Genomic DNA, 17,738 nt, shown 5'->3' with positions numbered 1-17,738 from the left:
TGGGCCGGAAGTGGGCGCAGGGCCCCTTGCTCAGCCCACGGAGGCGGGAGGGCGCACGTGGAGCCCACCCTGCCCCGCCCAGGGCGCGCAGTGCGTGCGCACGCCCAGCCTTCCGGCTCCCTGGCGCGGGGGATGCAGAACGCGGGGGCGGGGGGAGGATGGGGGGTGGTATTTATTTATTTACTTATTTGCCCGGAGCCCTCACGTCTCACATCTCCCCCTCCCCGCACAGGGCCCGGCGGCGGCGGCGGCAGCGCGGGACCGGCCAGGTGGCCGTGACCCGCGGTGGCAGGAGGCACCATCAAAGGCGGCCGCGGCGGCGGCCCCGGGAAGACACAGCCACCGAGGAGGGACACGCTGCCCGTCAGAGGTGAGTCCCCCGCGCCGGCCGGCGGGTCGCGTGACCGCAGGGGGCGACATGAAAGGGCAGCGCGGGCACGGGCCCCACACCCGTGTTTTCCTTTCCCACCGGGGCAAAGGGGCGACGCCGGCCCGGAGAGGGCACCCCTCGGGTCGCCCCTCAGGGCCGCCCGGGGCCTCCCCCGGATCAATACAGCCCCGGAGCCGCCCGGTTTAATTCCTTTTATGTTGTCCTCCCCATTCAGAAGCGGCTCACATTCAGCGAGACTTCCCTGCCTCAAACTTTTTTTTTCTTTTTTTTTTTTTTTTAAATCCGAGCCATCACAAGCTATGTTCTGCGGGAGACAGAGTAGCTGGGGAGGCGTAAATCTCGGTGTCAGAGACAGGAAGGCTTTGGTGAACCCTCCCCATAAATCTGACAAACGCTAATTTGATGGGTGGCTGTATCTGTCTGCTGCGCGGCCAGTCTAGACAGTCTATTGAGAAACCCTAAAACACAACTGTTTGTTCCCTGGAAGACCATCTGGATGCGGCACTAAGCGCCGACCCAGCGCCATTCACGCGCGGATCAAAGCGCATGCTAATGCTATCACGGAGTCATACACATCAAAAATTCAATCTGAGGACGAGAAGCAATTTTCCTAAGTCTTCGGCGGAGAAACCCCAGGCCCGGAGCGAGGCGAGCTAAGTGGGCGGAGGGGGAGGGGGAGAGGCACCGCATGGTTAATGAGCTCGGGCTTCCTGAGGCCCCGGAGGCCACCCATTGTATTGGGAAAGGCCCACGTCCCACTGGGTCATGGTCCCCCCGTCGGGGAGCCCCTCCACGAAAACTGATCTGAGGACCTTTGTAATTACCTGTTTCGGCGGGGGAGGGGTGGGGGCCCCGGGGGCCGTGACCAGAAAGGAAAGAGGGGCCCCGAGGTGCGGGTCCGACGCCGACGCCGACGCCGCCCGCGCTGCACGGGCCGGGCTGGCAGAGACGCAGGACACGGCGCACGATATTAAAAACCTTTCTCATTAAACAGCGCTGTGGCATCGGATCAAAGAATCCAGGGCCTCCTATTGAACTCCTTTAAATATTACAAACATAAGAGCGGGCCTGGCTGCGCATAAAATGGAAACAAAGCCAATTTCGCCGGCCACCCTCACCCCGCAGCTGGCTGGGGAGACACACGGCTTGAGGGTCCCCGGCCCGAGTCAGACGCGGAGGCTCCCGGGCCCTCCAGGGCCCTCCCGCAGCAGGGAACGGGGAAGAAGTGAATGGATTCCCTCCAACCGTGAATTTTGTCAGCAAGTAACTCCCCCAAAACGTGAAGCTCCTCTTGCAGCCGCTGTGTTCACCCTCCGCAGCCCTGACCCAGCTCTGGGGGGCCGGGAGGCTCTTCCCCAGCCGTGCTCCCCTCCGCCCTGGACTCCCCACGACAAGAAACTCTGATTTATGTGCTCCACGGCTGGCATCTGTGGGGAGAGCATCGTAAAACCAGCTCATGAGTTTGCCATGACCACAGTCATCCCTGTGTGCCCAGACACGGGACACGTGAGGGCCCCCCGCTGCGTGGGGCTCACGACAATTCCCACCGCCACGCTTCATCTTGCAGGAGCACAACCACGTGTCTCGACACCACCCGTGTGCGTGCGCATGTCTCTGTATGGACATGCATGCACATCTGTGCCCGCTGTGTATGTGCACAGCATCAGTGGGTCTTTAAAGTGTTTTCATCACGTCATGGGGTTAAAAAGATCTGAACAAAACCTGCCAGGAATTCCACGCCGCCACCGGGCGCTTCAGCACCACCGGCTGCGGCTGATGTCAGCAATTTCTGGTCGAAGTGGCAGTTGTGATGGCCAGCCGGCGCGGCCACACCAGCTGAGCCGAGGACGAGAACCGGGACAGAAATGTGCCCCAGCAGCTCACGGTGCTGTCTCCCTCTCGGCTCTGCCCGCCCACTCTTTAAAGGTAACAGAGGGTAAAATGTAACAGTCCAGTGTTTAAAATGCCTCGAAGTTTTAAAATAAAAAAAAGCAAGAGCCGCTCTATATTCAACCATTTTACAATTCCAGATACAAATTCAGTTTCAAAATGAGGAAATGAAAGGTAAACAGTTAAGTCATCGTTTTCTCAAAATTCGGCTCCCTTTGAAAGCAGGACTGCTCCCGAAGTATTTCACAGAAGAAAATGTATTTTTCTTCTCAAGTAGAATATGAGCAACATAATGCTTTTGTTTCTTTTTTTCATGCAGTTATTAATTTTACCCTCTGATTCTATAAGAAATCTTCCCTCAAATTATCTTAAAATAAGAAAAGTTCGGGAAATGTATTAACTGACAATTGACTGGGTCGGCTTTCCCCCTGAAGGGTGGTGGTGGCTTTATATGCAACCTAGACAGAGTTAATTATTACAACCCAGCCTGCAGCCCGAGACACTCAGAGCACGGCCCGTGTCTCCGTGCGTCCACGGGGTAACTGCAGAAACCCCCCCCCCCCCCCCCCCCCCCCCCTGCAGGGGAAAGGGGCCGCCCCTCCCCCGAGACGGCCTTATCCCCTGAGCCCCCGAGCCGATAAGCACTGGAAAAGGTATCAGCGGTTTCGGTCTCCGGAGTCGGTCAGGACGCACCACACGCCCCAGCAAGATTACAAAGCGTTTCGTCGGCAACACACACGTCTAGACCCACAGGAATGAAAAGAAATCACGAACCCCCAAGTGCACAGCTCGGGACTGGCCATAATGGTATCAGCTGCTACCCTAGACAGCATGGAGGAGGAAACGTCGAGACAAATAAGTGAAAAAATATAATTACTCTGGTTAACCGGTCTTATACATTTAAATAAGCTGTTTCTGCAAATATGATTAAAAATCTGCATGCCATTCCCCAGACGGGGCTCATGAACCTACAACGGGTAATAATGTTGTCTACCAGTAATGGCTTTCTTTTAAGGCTGTGGCTCTAATTCCGTAAATTTAAAACGGGGAAAAAAATCACCCAAACATTGCTTAATGGAGCTAATCAAGCATTTTCACAATTAGACGCGGCAGGGATGTCAGGCCGCGGCGGGCGGAAGGCGTTTGGAAAGGTTGCAGTGGAACAGTACTGCCATCTACTGGCCGCGGCGGCGCAGTGCCGCTGGCTGTCCCCACCCGGGCCACCCGGGGCCTCCAGAGACCCTGTCCGGGACTGAGGGGCAGCCATGGGGACAGTGGACCCCCGGCCTCACCCGGCCTGTGGTGTGTCCTCTCTTTCCTTTCCACACGCCAACAGGGGTGATTTTTTTTTTTATTTTAGCATATAGCGACCCAGCTGGTAACTGGTTCCCAGCCAAGGCGAGGGTGCCGGCGGGTCTGCGGAGCGCCCGCGCTGCGCCGGGCCAGGCCTGGCCTCTGCGCGCCCCCCCCCCCCCACGCCCCCCACACCCCCGCAGGCGGCCTCCCTCGCCCATGCGCAGGAACGGCCCAGAGTGGACACCGGGCTCTGGGCTCCCGGTACCGCTTCGGGCCCTCGGGGCGGCAGCCCAGGGCGCGCAGAAGCCCCAGATTTGCCTGAACCGCGTCAGAGCCCCGCAGCTGCCCAAGCCTCGAGTGGGGGGGAGGAGCCTGTGAACACCTCTCCTGACACCCGAGACCCAGACGCCCTACAAAAGTTCCGCCCACGTCTTCGCCATGGAAACACAGAGGTCCAGGGGGAACACACATCCCAGGAGGATGCTGGGACCGCGCGTCTTCGATCCGTGAGGGGGAGGCCCGTTCCATTGCTGACTGCTAAAATATACGCAATTGCGGGCTGCAGATTTTAATATTTCAGAGAAAAACTCCTGCCTCCCCCCGCCCTCCCCGTTTTAAAGGCAGTAATCTGAAAACACAGATTACAGACACAATGTATGTAAATGACAGATTTTTTAAAGGGTTTAGTCTCCACCAACACGGCCCTTTCAGGCCACATAATTGCAGAACGGCAAAGAACCGCAGAATAAACTGAAAACCCCAGACACACAGAGATCCACTTATTAATTAAAAGCAGCTCCCCTGCGCTATTAAAATAAGGTTGACCATGCATACTTTATTGCTGTCTCGGGCTCAGAGGAGGCATTATTCAGAACACACGGGAGTGTGGTTGAATGCTTCTCTGTGTCAGGAACAGAGTTGCGTCCCGTCTGCCAGCTCAGGGCTGTCTTGCAAAGAGGCTACACAGAGAGGATCAGAGCAGAAGGAAAAAAAAAAAACCAGACTGAAACTCGTCAAACCTCAGCTTCAATGCGGGTCTTTGGTAGGGACCCTGGGGTGCGCTGCGGACCACACCAGCGGAACCAGCAGGGCCTCACACCTCCCCGGGTTTGAAGCTGCGAGCAGGAACCGAGAAGCAACCACCCAAGACAGAGGAGGGGAGCTCACTTATTCAATTACTTATTAACTAAATACACACTGTTCGGGGGCTTTCTGTAAGCCTGGGTTTTGTTTTTAAACCAGGACCGCCTGTGTCACCCCAGTGATCTGGGGACCAAAACGGCACGTCACCAAAGGGGAGGAGAAGAGGAGGAGGGGGAAGAAAAGCAAAGGGAAGAAGAAAAAGAACAGCGACCATTCATCTTTCAAAGTGTGATTTTTAAGAATTTCCAGAAACTGCATGACAAAAGTTATGGCCATTCCTCAAAGCCCCAGGTGACCAGCGAGCAAAATCGAGAACTTCACACAAAATGAGTCCTTCCACCTTCGATACTGATCTTTCCAGGAGGAGGGTGACTAGCCAGGTGTCTTGGAGAACTAACCACCTTTCCCTCCCTCCCTCCCTTCCTCCCTCATTCTCTCCCTCCTTCCCTCCCTCTCTTTCTTTTTTTTTTTTTTTTGCAGTGCCCTCACTGAATGTTGGAGGGTACCAAGATTATTAATGATCTTTGAAAGTATGGAAAGAATAAATTCCCACGGCAGACAATCAGGACAGAAAAACAGAATCGCCTAATTTTATGGGGTACTAATAACTATGTAACTACTTCAACCGTACAGTTACAGCCACATAATTACAATGCCTGGTTATTTATGTCTCGCAGATTACACGGCACTGAAGCCAGTTACCTGTTACCATATGTGGACATTTGTGGTCGGCAGATGTGGAAAATCGTTTACTTAGAAAGGTCAAAATTGGCTTAGAAACCGACCCGGCATCTGAACGTGGTTTCTCTTTCTTCCCGTCTCCTCCACTTTGTTGGCTTCTGCTCGGGATGGAAGGAGAGAGAGGGAGGCCACCCCCCGGGAGACAGTCCAACAGCGAGGCAGAGCCCTCGGCTCGCCCAAGGGCGGTCTGCTAAGCGGGGGTCCGCTGGCTTCCCCTGCAGTTTCCGTGTGATGCGTTCCATTACCCTGAACGGTGCCAGCATGCAACTCAAGTATTAGTGGCCTTCAGTTGGGGACTCACTTCTTGCCTGAATTTTTAATGCCACAAGCACCATCCTCACCCCCTCCCATATTTCGAGGTGCAAAGGAAAGTTTGGGGACAGCCCGAGAGTTCCACTCTGCTACTTGTCTGTGTGCAGTTTGATTAAACAGGCTTCGCTCTGCAAGGACACAAAAGAGGAAGAAGCCCACTTGACTCCTGTCTGAAGTCGGCAACGGCCTGGAGCCACGGATGAGACACAGAGTCACGGGAAGCCGGCGTAGCTCAGTGGGTTAGAGCACCATCCCGACACTCTGAAGTAGTGGGTTCGATCCCTGGTCGGGACACAACCAAGCACCAACCAATGAGTGCAAACGTAAGCATGACAACAAACTGGTATTTATTTCTCTTTCTCTCCCTCCCCCACTCCTCTCTCTTTAAAATCAACCCATGAAAAATAATGATAAAAAACAATGCCTATCATATAATTTATTGACCCTTGTTTAGCTTGGGGAGCTAACTAACAGACCGTGGACTGCCCGGAACACCCTCCCATCCCGCCGGGAGCCGCACGGCAGCTGCAGCCCAGCCTGAAGGCGGAGAGGTCCTGGGGGTGGAGTTAGCACGCACCTTCCTTTTCTTTCTTTGATTCCGAATAAAATTCCAGAACTTGGGGCAGCACAGAGCACCCCCCACCCACTTCCCCCACACCTGACGTTCTCTTCCTGCCGAAAGTCTACTTTCCTCCCCAGGGGCCCCACCCACGTAAGGAAAGAAGCTCCCTCTGCCAGAAACCTTCATTTCGTATCGGTTTGGGCCCACGTGAGAGTTTTGTGTTCGCTTTAAATGTTCTTGTTTTAAGAACGTTCTCAGTAAAGGTAAGGCCTAACGTAGGCACTGTAGGAGTCATGGTGCTTTCCTCAGAAGTCAGGTGTTACGGAGACGGAGACGAAACGACTTTATGACAACTTCACTCTGGGGGGGTCTACAAGGTGGTGGTGGCGGTGGGGGGAGCCTCCCTGGGAAGACCTCCTGGTAAACGGGGTCTGAGGCCCAGTGCAAAGGGGAACCCACCTGGCACGTCTGGGGGGGGGACGGGGGGAGGGGGTGCTAATTTGTCATTTTAAATGAAACACGACCTCACTCCCACTCCCACTCGTCAGGGGAGCGCTCCTGGGTCCTCCCGCTGCAGGGTCTGCCCTCCTCCGCCTGCTCCTTCCCTCCTCCCTCCTTTCACATCTGACGACTGGACAATCTCACAAGCGAGAAGCGAGATGTGTGCACACACACGCCCCATGTGCACACACACACACACATATACACTTTTACACACACACACACCTCTTCAAATGAGGGGTAGTAAGAAGGCCGCTGGTTTAAGAGGAAGTATGTCCAGAACAACCCACTCTTCTTAAGCATGAATTTCACGCGAAGGATGCGATGCAAACAAACCACGTTTACTGGGAGGAAACACGCTCTCCATGGAGCTCCCACCAGGACAACGAGAAAAACCCCACGGGGCCCGGAGAAGCAACTGTTATGTAAGTCTCTCTCGCACACACCCTCGTTGAGACGCATGGGACAATTCTGAACAAAAAGGCAGGAGAAATTCAAGGGACTTCAAAAATACCCCTCTCGTGACAAAGAAGCACACACAAAATGAACCCTAAAAGCAAATTCTAAAGACGGGAGGGTGGGGAGCGACGGGGAGCCACATGGGGCAGGGAGCCCCCCCCCCCACCAAAGGCTGACGGAGCAGCTGCTCTCGGACCCCAGCGACACCCGCGTTTCTAAGAGGCGCAGCTCGGCTCCTGGGCCAAGGACGCATCTTTGGGCAGAGGTGTCATCTTAAAGGGACAGCGAGATGACGTCCACTCCTCGGCACTTCCTGCGGAGCGACCGCGCCACTGCGGCCACCTCCGAGACTCAGGAGGAGAGCGCGCACCACGGCCGGCCGAGAAAAGCCCCCCGAGCCCTGGAGGCTGACGTTCAGCTGAGGAAATGATTCGGCCAGGGCTTGCCCCATAAAAAAAACAAAACACAACCCGAGAAGGTACCCGCACCCCAATCACTGACGCTCCCCATTCGGACAGGACGGGGTTTCTTCTGAAACGTCACGCCGGCGCCCAAGTGCTCCTGGTCTCGGCGAACGCAGGCCCCGCGGGGCAGTGACATGTCCGAGCCACGGCTGTCTCGCCGCCAGCAGGGGAAGCTGGCACCTGTAACAGCGAGTGCTCGCTCCCACTGCTGGGGGGCAGGGGACAGAGTGGGGTGGGGGGCAGAGACCCGCACCCCCCCTTTCCTGGTCACCCCCCTTCTCCATCTGCCCTCCCCAGAGGAAGAGCCTCAGGGCACTTTGCACCCGGCCAGGCACAGAGGGAGGGGCCAAGGGCACCAGTCAAGGTGGAAGAAGCCCCCCCCCACCACCCCATCTTCGCCTCAAGTCCCGGCTGGTGCCACTTCTGAGGGGGGCACATCACTGGTGAGTCCAGCTGCAAAGAGGGGCAGAAGGGCCCCAGGAGGAAAACCGCGGGGCCAGGCCAGGGCCCCCGGGGGAGGAGACGGGGGCTCCTGGACTCATGCCTTCCACAGGAACTGTCCGGTAGCCCAGGTGCCCAGAGCGGGCCACCACCAGCGTCCGCAGAGGCAGGGACCCTGAGATGTGGCGTCTCTGACACTAAGAAAGCGGTCCTCCTGACTCGGGTGCGGGGCCAGGCGGCGGCCCTGGGCCACAGGGCTGGGTGCTGGAGAGTGGAGCTGGGGATAGGGGTGGGGGTACCAGGGTGCGAGGTCCTGCTGAGGACGGGGCTCCAGGAGAGTCAGGGGCTCACAGGGTGGAGGAAGGGTCCCGGGGAAGGGAGAGGGTGAAGGCGGGAGGCGGGCGGAGCGTAGGGTGGCGACCTCACTCACAATTTGCTCCCCACCAGCTGCAATGGGCACCCAGAGATGGTGGCATCTCAGGATTTGACTGAACGCGCCTGCCCCCTGGTGGCCGGGAGCTGGGAGGACACCCTGGAGGACAGTCCAGGCCACGGAACCTCAGACAACGAATTCAGAGCGATGATGGAATAAAAGTCACAAATCAAAACTCCTTTTATCTGAGAAATATGACTATCTGGCATAAGTGGAGTGAAATTTAATTTTTTAAAAAGGGAAAAAACGACTAAGAAAGAGTTTGAGAGACCTCGGCCCAAGATCGCTGGCCTGGTGGCCCGCGCTGCGTGCCTTGGCGTGGCTGGTGCCAGGTGCACCTGCGGTGATCACCCCACGTGGCTAAGTCACAGCTGGAGGGGCGGCCGGGCACGGGGCCGTGCAGACCCCCCCACCGCTGCCTCCACGCAGTGAGGGCCCCAGGCCGCTGGTCGGGGGCCGTGTGTCTATCCAAGGACATGGTGACCCGGGCTGCTGGCTCCGGCTCTGACCCTGTCCCAGACGCACCAGCGCAAAACCTCCGCGCCGCCCGGAGCATCCCGGCAACTTGCACTGAGGCCACAGTGCGGCGGGGGAGCTGGGGGAAGGTGACGCCCGGCGGTGGAGGTCAAGGCTGCCTCCAGCCAGGTGACCCTGGAGTCTGAGACGGGTTTTCCCTGAGCGGGCCCGGGCCCCACCCACGAGGGTCTAACAGAAGGAGCCTCCTTCCGGAGCAGCCAAGTCCACGCGGAACTGGCAGGAGAGGCCTGGCCACGCCCACATGGCATCGGGAGGAGCCCCCTTAGTCCTCTGTACCCCCATTCCTTCTCCCCAACCCCAACAGAACCGCCGGCGGGAAGGGGCACCCCTCAGTCTGTTTCACTGATCCTCGGGAAACGGGTATTCGGAAATGGACCGCCCCCGCCCACCCCACCGCCACCCCCGCCCCCCAGCACACGCAGGAAGCGTCCGGCACTCAGGCCCTCCTCCTGCCGCGGGACACAGCTCCTGGGGTGGGGGACAGAGGGGCTGACGTGCAGGCCGTCCACAGCAGGACAGATGGGTCGAATCTCGGGGCCACCGGACAGGGCCCCGGAGTCGTTCTCACCAATGCGAGTTCCCGGGCCTTGTCCAAGCACCGCCCTCTGAAACGTGCCAAGGGCGCCAGCTGGAGATTCAGAAAAGCCTGGTCGGAACCACCGAGTCAGTACCGCCATGCCACACACCTTCTACGGAGCCTCACTCAGAGGACCCGAACACATACAGACGGTTGGCGTCACAAACAAAACCTGAAAAGCCTGCCCAGCTCTCCGCAGCCCGGCACGGATGCCTGGGTCATCGGGACTCTCAACCGCACATCCCCACCAAAAGCAGCCCACGGGATGCCCTCCCTCACTGAGCGCGAGCCCCCTGAGGGATGGGGGGGGGGGGCGGGGGGGGGACACCCTGACTTCCTCCTGGTCTCTCGAAACCTAACCACCCCCCACATCTGCCCTGCGTTCCCTGTTCCGGTCCTGCGCCCCCTTCCTCACGCCCGGTCCTTGTTGGCGGGGGCTCAGCGACACCCAGTCCCGCCCTTTGGCACAGCAGCTGTTCCCCACGCCCCCGGACCCCTAGGGCCCCCGAGACCCCTCCAGAGGGTTGGCCAGGTCAGACAATTTTCCTCACAGCACTACCAGGGGTCCTTGTCCTCAGAACCACTCGGAGACACTGGGCGCCGATGCCGTGAGCCCAGGGAGCGAGGTTGGGGGCCCCCAGAGCACGGCGGGCGCAGAGGCGGCAGACCCCACCTGCGGCAGCGGCGGCGGCAGCAGGGTCCGCACTCCAGACCAGCGCTGACGGAGCAGGGGCCGGGGCGGACTTCACCACGCTTGCCAGTCCTCCTCGGCCTCTGAAAGGCTCCCTCGCCATGCCTGTTCCCTGCATCAGCGCACGCCTCATTATTCTGCATGGACCTTCATTGCTGCGTGTCACCTCTATTGTCGCTCTCCTTCCTGTCACCGTGCGGTGCCGCGGGAAACACACACAGCTTCGGCCTGGACGCCGGAGCATGCAGACTGCCCCGGGCAGGCCACGCAGCGCCGACTGGCCCCGGCTGTCACGGGACACGGCGTCTCGGAAACAGACAAACCCCAGTCACGCGGACTGGTGCACTTCCCAGACAAGTCCCCGGGGCAGGTGAACTGAGCCTGTCCGTTCAAGGAAACCGCTCCGTATCTGTGGCCCCTGACAAAACGTCAGCTTTCAAATGAGAACTACATCGTCGGAGAGCCTGTATCTGCACCTGTGGACCTGCCAGGTTCTCAATACTGAAACCCTTTTCTGGTGACGTCAGTGACATTAACAAATGTGGTTTTTCTTATATTGACTGTGAACTTGACAAGCCAGGTACAAGACCAATACATAACACATTAGTACATACATTATGTGTTACCTTATACATAACATTGTAAAATCGTGCATGGTTACCAGACCCTTCCAAAGCCCAAGGCCGACCATGGACTTGACACCACAGACCAGTGTGAGTTCACTGCCAGGGTCTCAGGCTCCACGCCAAGACGACCCTCTAAGACCACAGGGAGTGGGTGCAGGATGGCTGGGCACTCGCAATTGTTAGAAAAGGCCATCACAGCACCCTCCCTCTTCCAACGCCACGCCCGCACGGGGCGGAGTTTTCCTTACAGGCCTCACCCACGGCGACCCAGCGCCACAGACGCCGGTGTGAGAACCTGGCGTCCACACTCAGCCTGGCATTACGGAGGTCTGCGAAAATGTCAGACAGTGCGACTCTTCTCACTCTTCTGTTCTGGAACATGTCGCTATTTTTTCATTGAAAAAAAAAAAAACCATCATTCATCTTAACAAGTAATAGAATACTATCGTTCTACACGAATCAGCAGAAAATAAATATTTCGAAGTGTCTCTGTCCCAATGCTAGCCTATTACACACTGACAGCTACCATCCACATACACCAAAAGCTCTCGGCGGCCGTAATAATGGTGAGCACAACGGGGTCCTGGGACCAAAGAGCCCGAGCACCATCGGGCCCCCCCCCGTGTGACCCCGAGGGTGTCCCAGCAGGTCCTAACTTGTCATGGAACTTTCCACGTCCCCCTACCCCACAGAGCCCGGTGCCCCCCTCAGCGTTCACGGTCAGGGCCACGATTTTAATAGTCAAAGAGCTGACTATTAATAGTCAGCTCTATGAGCTGACCAATATGACCATTAACAGTCATATGAGTGAGCCAGGCTTGCAGACGGCCATCTCCAAGTGTCCACGTTTCAGAATTTCAGGGAAGTCGCTTTATGCCCGTTGTTAATGGAACCAAACAAAATTACCGGCTTAACTTCGGTGTTGTGTCAAAAGAGAGTAAAGTGCGCCCTCTAGTGGACGGACGTGGAAGCTCACAGACCACAAGAGATTCAGGTGGATTTCCAGGGCATCCCGGCTCATCCCAGAAAACCCAGGTCAGGCGTCAGCAGAGGAAAACCATCACCTTCAACTTTTGACGGCGTGTTTTAAAAAGAACTAAGAAAACGTGACACCAAATCCAGTTCAGACTGCGTTGATAGCTAATCACAAACAGGAACCTGAGGCCACATTTCTACACACTGAGGCGAAAAACCTCCCTCTTAAATTCTTAGGAGTTCACGGTCCATCAGCTCTGCAACGTCGCCTGTTTAAATGACGCGTTGTTTGCCCACATCAGCAGCTGTCAGTCTACACAGTTAGAGACACGGACGCGGGTGCACAAAGCGGGAACGGTCATCGCTGGTTCGGTCTCCGGAGGCTGACACCGCTCAGCGCGCACCGCCGGCCAGAAGAACCCCGCCACGGCCCAGCTTCCTGCGCACATGCGGGGAGACGTGGTCCTCTGCCTCCTTCTCCAGGACGACACGTGCAAAGAGGCGTGAGGCACCACCGCTCCACACTCCCGGTTACCGCTGACGTGGCTGCAGGGGGAGGCGTCTGAGTGCGTGGCTCAGTTAAGAAGGGAAGTCTCAGAATAAGGGGTGGTGTCCTTGTCACACGCTGCCCACGGCCGCCCCGTGACACACTCTCAGTCCTGCCGCTGTCACCACCTGGCCCGGCCGCTCGGGCTGAGGCAGACCGTGTCTCTGCGGGTCTCGCGGTGCCGGCACACCTCGCCTCTCAAGAACACGGTCATGACACGGCATCGGGTGCTGGGAAGTCGCTGGGAGGGTAAATCTTCAATGTTCTCACCAAAAACAAAAAATACAATTACGTGAGGCCATGGATGTGCTCGCCGCCTTTACCGCGGGATGGCCCCCCCCCAGCCCCGCAGGCGGGCACAGAGGCAGGCCTGGCCCATCGCAGGCCAGGTGGCAGTTTGGGGCGGCAACCAGAGACCCCAATACACTCACTCCCTTCGGGTTTTCCAGTGACACGGACTGTGACCGCCCCCCCAGGGGACAACAACTATTTTCCCTTAGTTTTCCGATACATTGACCACACAAACGAAGCTCTGGGTGCACACTGCTACTGGGGTGTCCAACCTGCGGCCCGCATGCAGCCCAGGGCGGCTGTGAACGCGTCCTGACACAACATCGTAAATTCACTTAAAACACGATGAGATCTTTTGTGATTGCGTGTCACAGCATGTTTAAGGTGCAGCCCAAGACAACTCTCCTCCTCCCGGCACGGCCCAGAGACGCCCCCAGGTTGGACACCCCTGCGAAGAGGTACGAGACCTCAGGCACTCAGAGACGCGCGGGCCCCCGGTGCTGTGAAAAGCTTCCCCTTGCACACGCGGCCACAGAGACACTTTCAGCCGTTGTCCTGCTTTACGAGCGAGTCTCCCAGGGTTCGCAGCAGAGCACGGCGGTCTGCTCGGGGGCAGGGGCAGAAAGACGTGGAAAGAGCCCGAGGCGGGCCGTCGAGACGACGTGAGTGAGCAGTCCTCTCCACAGAGCTGCCGCGGTCCCCCGGTTGTCCTGGTTCCGTCTTCTGAGAAGACGTGCATCGCCGAGTCTCTGAAACACGCGGCTACAGATGCACTCGGACCGCTGCGGCCACTCACAATCCAGGAAACCCCAAGGCCTGCTGTTTGTGTAAACACGGTGGTGACACACTCGGGACAAGGAGCTGAAACCACCCACCCCTTCCAGTGCTCCTGGGCAGCAGAGGCGGAGCTGCACAGAAACCCCTGCCGGCCGGGGCGGCCGCTGTGGCTCATACAACTGGGGGGCCCTGCAAGTCCGCACAGAGTTGCAGCGTGAGCGGGAACGCACGAGTGTGGTGGCCAGGAGCGAGGGAGGTGCCAGGGTTTCCTCGGGACACGGGACACCCACGCCAGAGCACACGTGCACCCCGCGCCTGCTTCCGTGCAGCGAGGTTCCATGGGGCCGCAGCAGCCGGGCCCACGGGGTTGCTCCGGTCTCGTCCCACTCCTTCCACACGGCAGCACAGAGGGCATGCAGGCCACGGGGGCGGGCAGCTGGCAGGGCCCCCGTGGTGGGTTCCGAGCATTCACGGAGCCTCTACCGCGCTCCAGGCTCTGGGATCAGCAGGGGCGGCCACTATGACCACAGGCAGACACGTCTCCAACGTGTAGAAGCGGGTAGAGCGCCCCCTAGAGGCCGTGGGAGGAGGGACACAACTGCAGGTCTCCTGAGGACTGGAGGAAGCTCCCAACTCTAAACACCTGCAGAGGCAGACGAGGCGGTGGGGACAGGAAGAAATGGTGACTGGCGCCAGGTGATGGTGGACCCGACGGGGTCCCGACCCCGGGGAGCAGCGGTCCCTCACGAGTGGGGACCCAACCTCACCAGCCCTCCCCTCTCCCACTTGCAAAAGCAGCCACGCAGCTGGAACTCCGTGTGCAGAAACGGTGAGCAGAACATGGGCTGAGCAGAACACACGTGAGGCCAGCGAGCGTGCCGCCAAGCTTTGACACACAGGGGCCCACGGACAGGCTGGCAAGGTGGGCCGGGACTCGAGCAATGGTCAGAGGCAGGTGTGTGAGACGCTGGGCACGGAGCCCTCTGCCCGCCTTCCCTCTCCGGGCCTGGTGAGCGGGCGGGAGAGCGGAAGGGCCGGCAAGTCCCCGTGGGCACTGCAGACGGGCCCTCCCGTCACAGCCCCCACAGGCCATCCTCGCCAGGAGCCGCCTGCAGAGTATGCAGCACTTCACAAAGGACTTGGCAGGGAGAGCCCCGTGTCCGGCGGCCAGTGCTTCTCGGGCAGCCTGGGGACGCGACCCGCCTGTGGGTGACACACACTAAAGATGCCATGGACCCGCGGCAGGAGCGGTTGCAGGAATTTCTATGAAGATTTTTGGGTCAAAAATAATTAGTGCAAGGCACTCCCCCTCCCAAACTCAACTGGCTCACAACCACACAGGAAAAAAGGGTCTTTCACATTTCGTAGGAAGCCTGAAACAGAACTATTGAACAAAATGAATGTGTTTTGAGACCGCTCCCTAAAACGTGGGAAAGAATTCTCTCCTGCCTACACCCAGAAGTTCAAAAGAAAGAGAGCCGATCACGAAATCAAACACAATAAAGGTCAGGCTAAGACATAATCTAGACGAGCAGCAATACCACAGCTTCCTGTTACAAAGAGCGAGTGATGGGCTTTTCCATCAGAAATTTGGTTTGATAGTGAAACCTTCCTGCTGGGCCCTGGACGCCGGCTCAGGTGGCCGCCGGCTCGGGAGGCCGCCATCGGCCCCACCCGCCTGACATTTCCCCCCATTAACCATTTCCCTCCGTCTGCACATCATTCCAACAAAGAAAAGGCAGCCGTGGAAATAGCATGAAAATGTCCACCATCCACATTAACTAAAAATTACAGCGCTGCCAGAGGTCTCGGTATTTTTTTTAAAGATTTTATTTATTTATTTTTAGAGAGGGAAGGGAGGGAGATAGAGAGAGAGAGAGAGAAACATCAATGTGCGGCTGCTGGGGGCCGTGGCCTGCAACCCAGGCATGTGCCCTGACTGGGAATCAAACCTGCGACACTTTGGTTCGCAGCCGGAGCTCACTCCACTGAGCTACGCCAGCCAGGGCTAGCTCTCAGTATTTTTAAAATTTTTAAGTTTCTAAGTGAAAAACGTAATTTCAGTGAACGCTGTCTATCACTAATCTCAACGCTCATTTTCCGTGCGCACGCTCCCTGAACCGTATAAAGACCCCAACCTACTCAGGACCCCAGACAGAGAGAGTATCTGCGTGGAACGGGAGGATCCAGGTCGGGAGCCGAGGAGCCCGTCGGCCTGGGGGGAGTCGACCTTGGGGCCGAGTTTCGAGAACCTCAACCCTCCCTCCCACCCTCCTTCTGTAACGGGAACTTCCAGGCGGCGTCCCAGCCCTCCCCGCAGCCTCTCTCCGACGAGCTCCGGAAGAAGTCTTCAAGCGCGTGGCGCACAGTGCAAGAGAAAGAAGCGATTCCAGATGAAGGACCAGCAGCCGCTGGCTCTCCGGAGACGTGACGGAGGAGAATTCTCCGGAAAGTGCGCATAGGCGCGGCCGCGCCTCCGCTGCCTCTCTCAGCCCGGCAGAACTCGGACGAACAAACACCTTCCCGGCCCTCTTCCCGCAGAGCACCGGCGCCTCCGTGAGTAAATAAAATGCTCCATCCTCAAACCCCTCCCGAGACGACAAGGTGCCACTTCTGCCTCCCGCGTGTTCCGGGAACCCAGCCGGTGCTCCGCCCCCGCCACGCGGCCACGCTCGGGCCACCGCCCTTCACCCACGCTGCCGCCGTCACCCAATGAGGCACTCACCCCCACAGCCAGCCACCGTCTCCTCAGAGGGTCCCTGGCTGCCGCCCTCTCCCCACTCGTGCCCTGTTGCACGCCCGTGTAAACCACGGCCGTAAGCATCTTCCTAAAATAACAGGCTCCCCACGGAGTGGCGGCCTAAAGTTCAAGTTCGTCTGCGGGATTCCTTGGGCTCAGAGGGTCCACGGACATCTTGGCTCACTGAAGCCAACTGGAAACCTGAGAAGAGATTTCAAGGGCCCTCTGAGTGGCTAACACGCCTCCGTGGGAGGAGACAGGTAACATGGGAAATTACACTTCGTGGGTAACGGAGGCCATCACACAGAGACTCATGGTCGGCCTGGCCCGGGGGGTTTTCTCGGCCCCAGCTCCTGCGCCCCCGCCCTGCGCAACCCTCCCTCCCTCCGCAGCCCAGCTGCCGGCGCCCCCACCCCCGCACACGGCTCGCCTGTCCCGCCCTCTCCGGGCAGGTTCCGGGGCTCCCCGGCATCACCCCCCACTGAGCGGCCTCCCAGCCCCCACTTTCCTCCTGCGGAGAGCGCGCCTCCGTGGACCACGCGGCCCGGACGCCCGCCTGGCGCTGAGCGGCCGCACTCACTCCCGTGCGGTCTCCTCTCCCGCGCCCCCTCTGCCGTCGGGGCGCCCGCTGCCGCGGACACGTCACGACACTCGAGCTCCGCCCTCCATTCTCCCCCGTCTGCGTGCACGCTGCCCAGCAAGGTGAGGAGGTCGCTGGGGTCGGAGAGCGCGCCTCACACACGCTGCGCCCTCGAGCCTCGCCCAGTGCCTGGTGCGTCGAGTCTGCCGGCCACAGGCCGGGCAAGGGCTGGGAAGCCGCAGACGGACCCTGGAGCGACCGCCGAGTAGACCCGCGTAGGACCACCGCAGCCCCCTGAGCACAGGCGCCATCGGAGTGAGAGCGCGGGCCCCTCACTCCGGCCCTTCCGCGAGGTTCGGGGAAACCCCGTGAGCCCGAGGGAAGGACGCCCCCAGGAAAGAAAGCCTTCCTGGCAAACGTATCCAAGCAACTTACACCTGGTTTAGATACAATCGAACAGCTAAGTGTTTAAACGTGTTTTCTGTGGCCTTTGAAACCAGGAGTTTTCAATGGTGTAATTTAGCCCCCCAGGGAGTGGAGAGGTTCTTGGTGGGGGAGGGGCCAACCTCACTCCGTTTACGTAGAAAGCACAGAGCTTAAAAAACAGACGCAGCGTCTCGTGAGATTACAGCGTGGGGGGGGGGGGGGGGCGGTGATTAAGGAAAAACCGTCCGCTGAGGCTCAGGGGGCATCGTGAAGAAAAGCTGGGAAAGGCCACGGAAAACCCGCTGCACTCGACTTGCCGAGGCTTCCCGGTTCCCCGC

At 58.6% G+C, this 17,738-nt stretch overlaps 1 protein-coding gene across 1 annotated transcript in view; it reads right to left on the bottom strand.

Moving 5' to 3' along the window:
• The window catches only part of ARL15 (ADP ribosylation factor like GTPase 15), a 281,488-nt gene that overhangs the window by 217,294 nt on the left and 46,456 nt on the right, over positions 1-17,738 (bottom strand). The window lies entirely within an intron of this gene.

The sequence above is a fragment of the Phyllostomus discolor genome, chromosome 3 (genome assembly GCF_004126475.2).
Source record: "Phyllostomus discolor isolate MPI-MPIP mPhyDis1 chromosome 3, mPhyDis1.pri.v3, whole genome shotgun sequence".
Taxonomy (NCBI): Eukaryota; Metazoa; Chordata; class Mammalia; order Chiroptera; family Phyllostomidae; genus Phyllostomus; species Phyllostomus discolor.
Note: the sequence above shows the minus strand (reverse complement) of the source record. Positions and strands in the feature narration are given on the sequence as shown.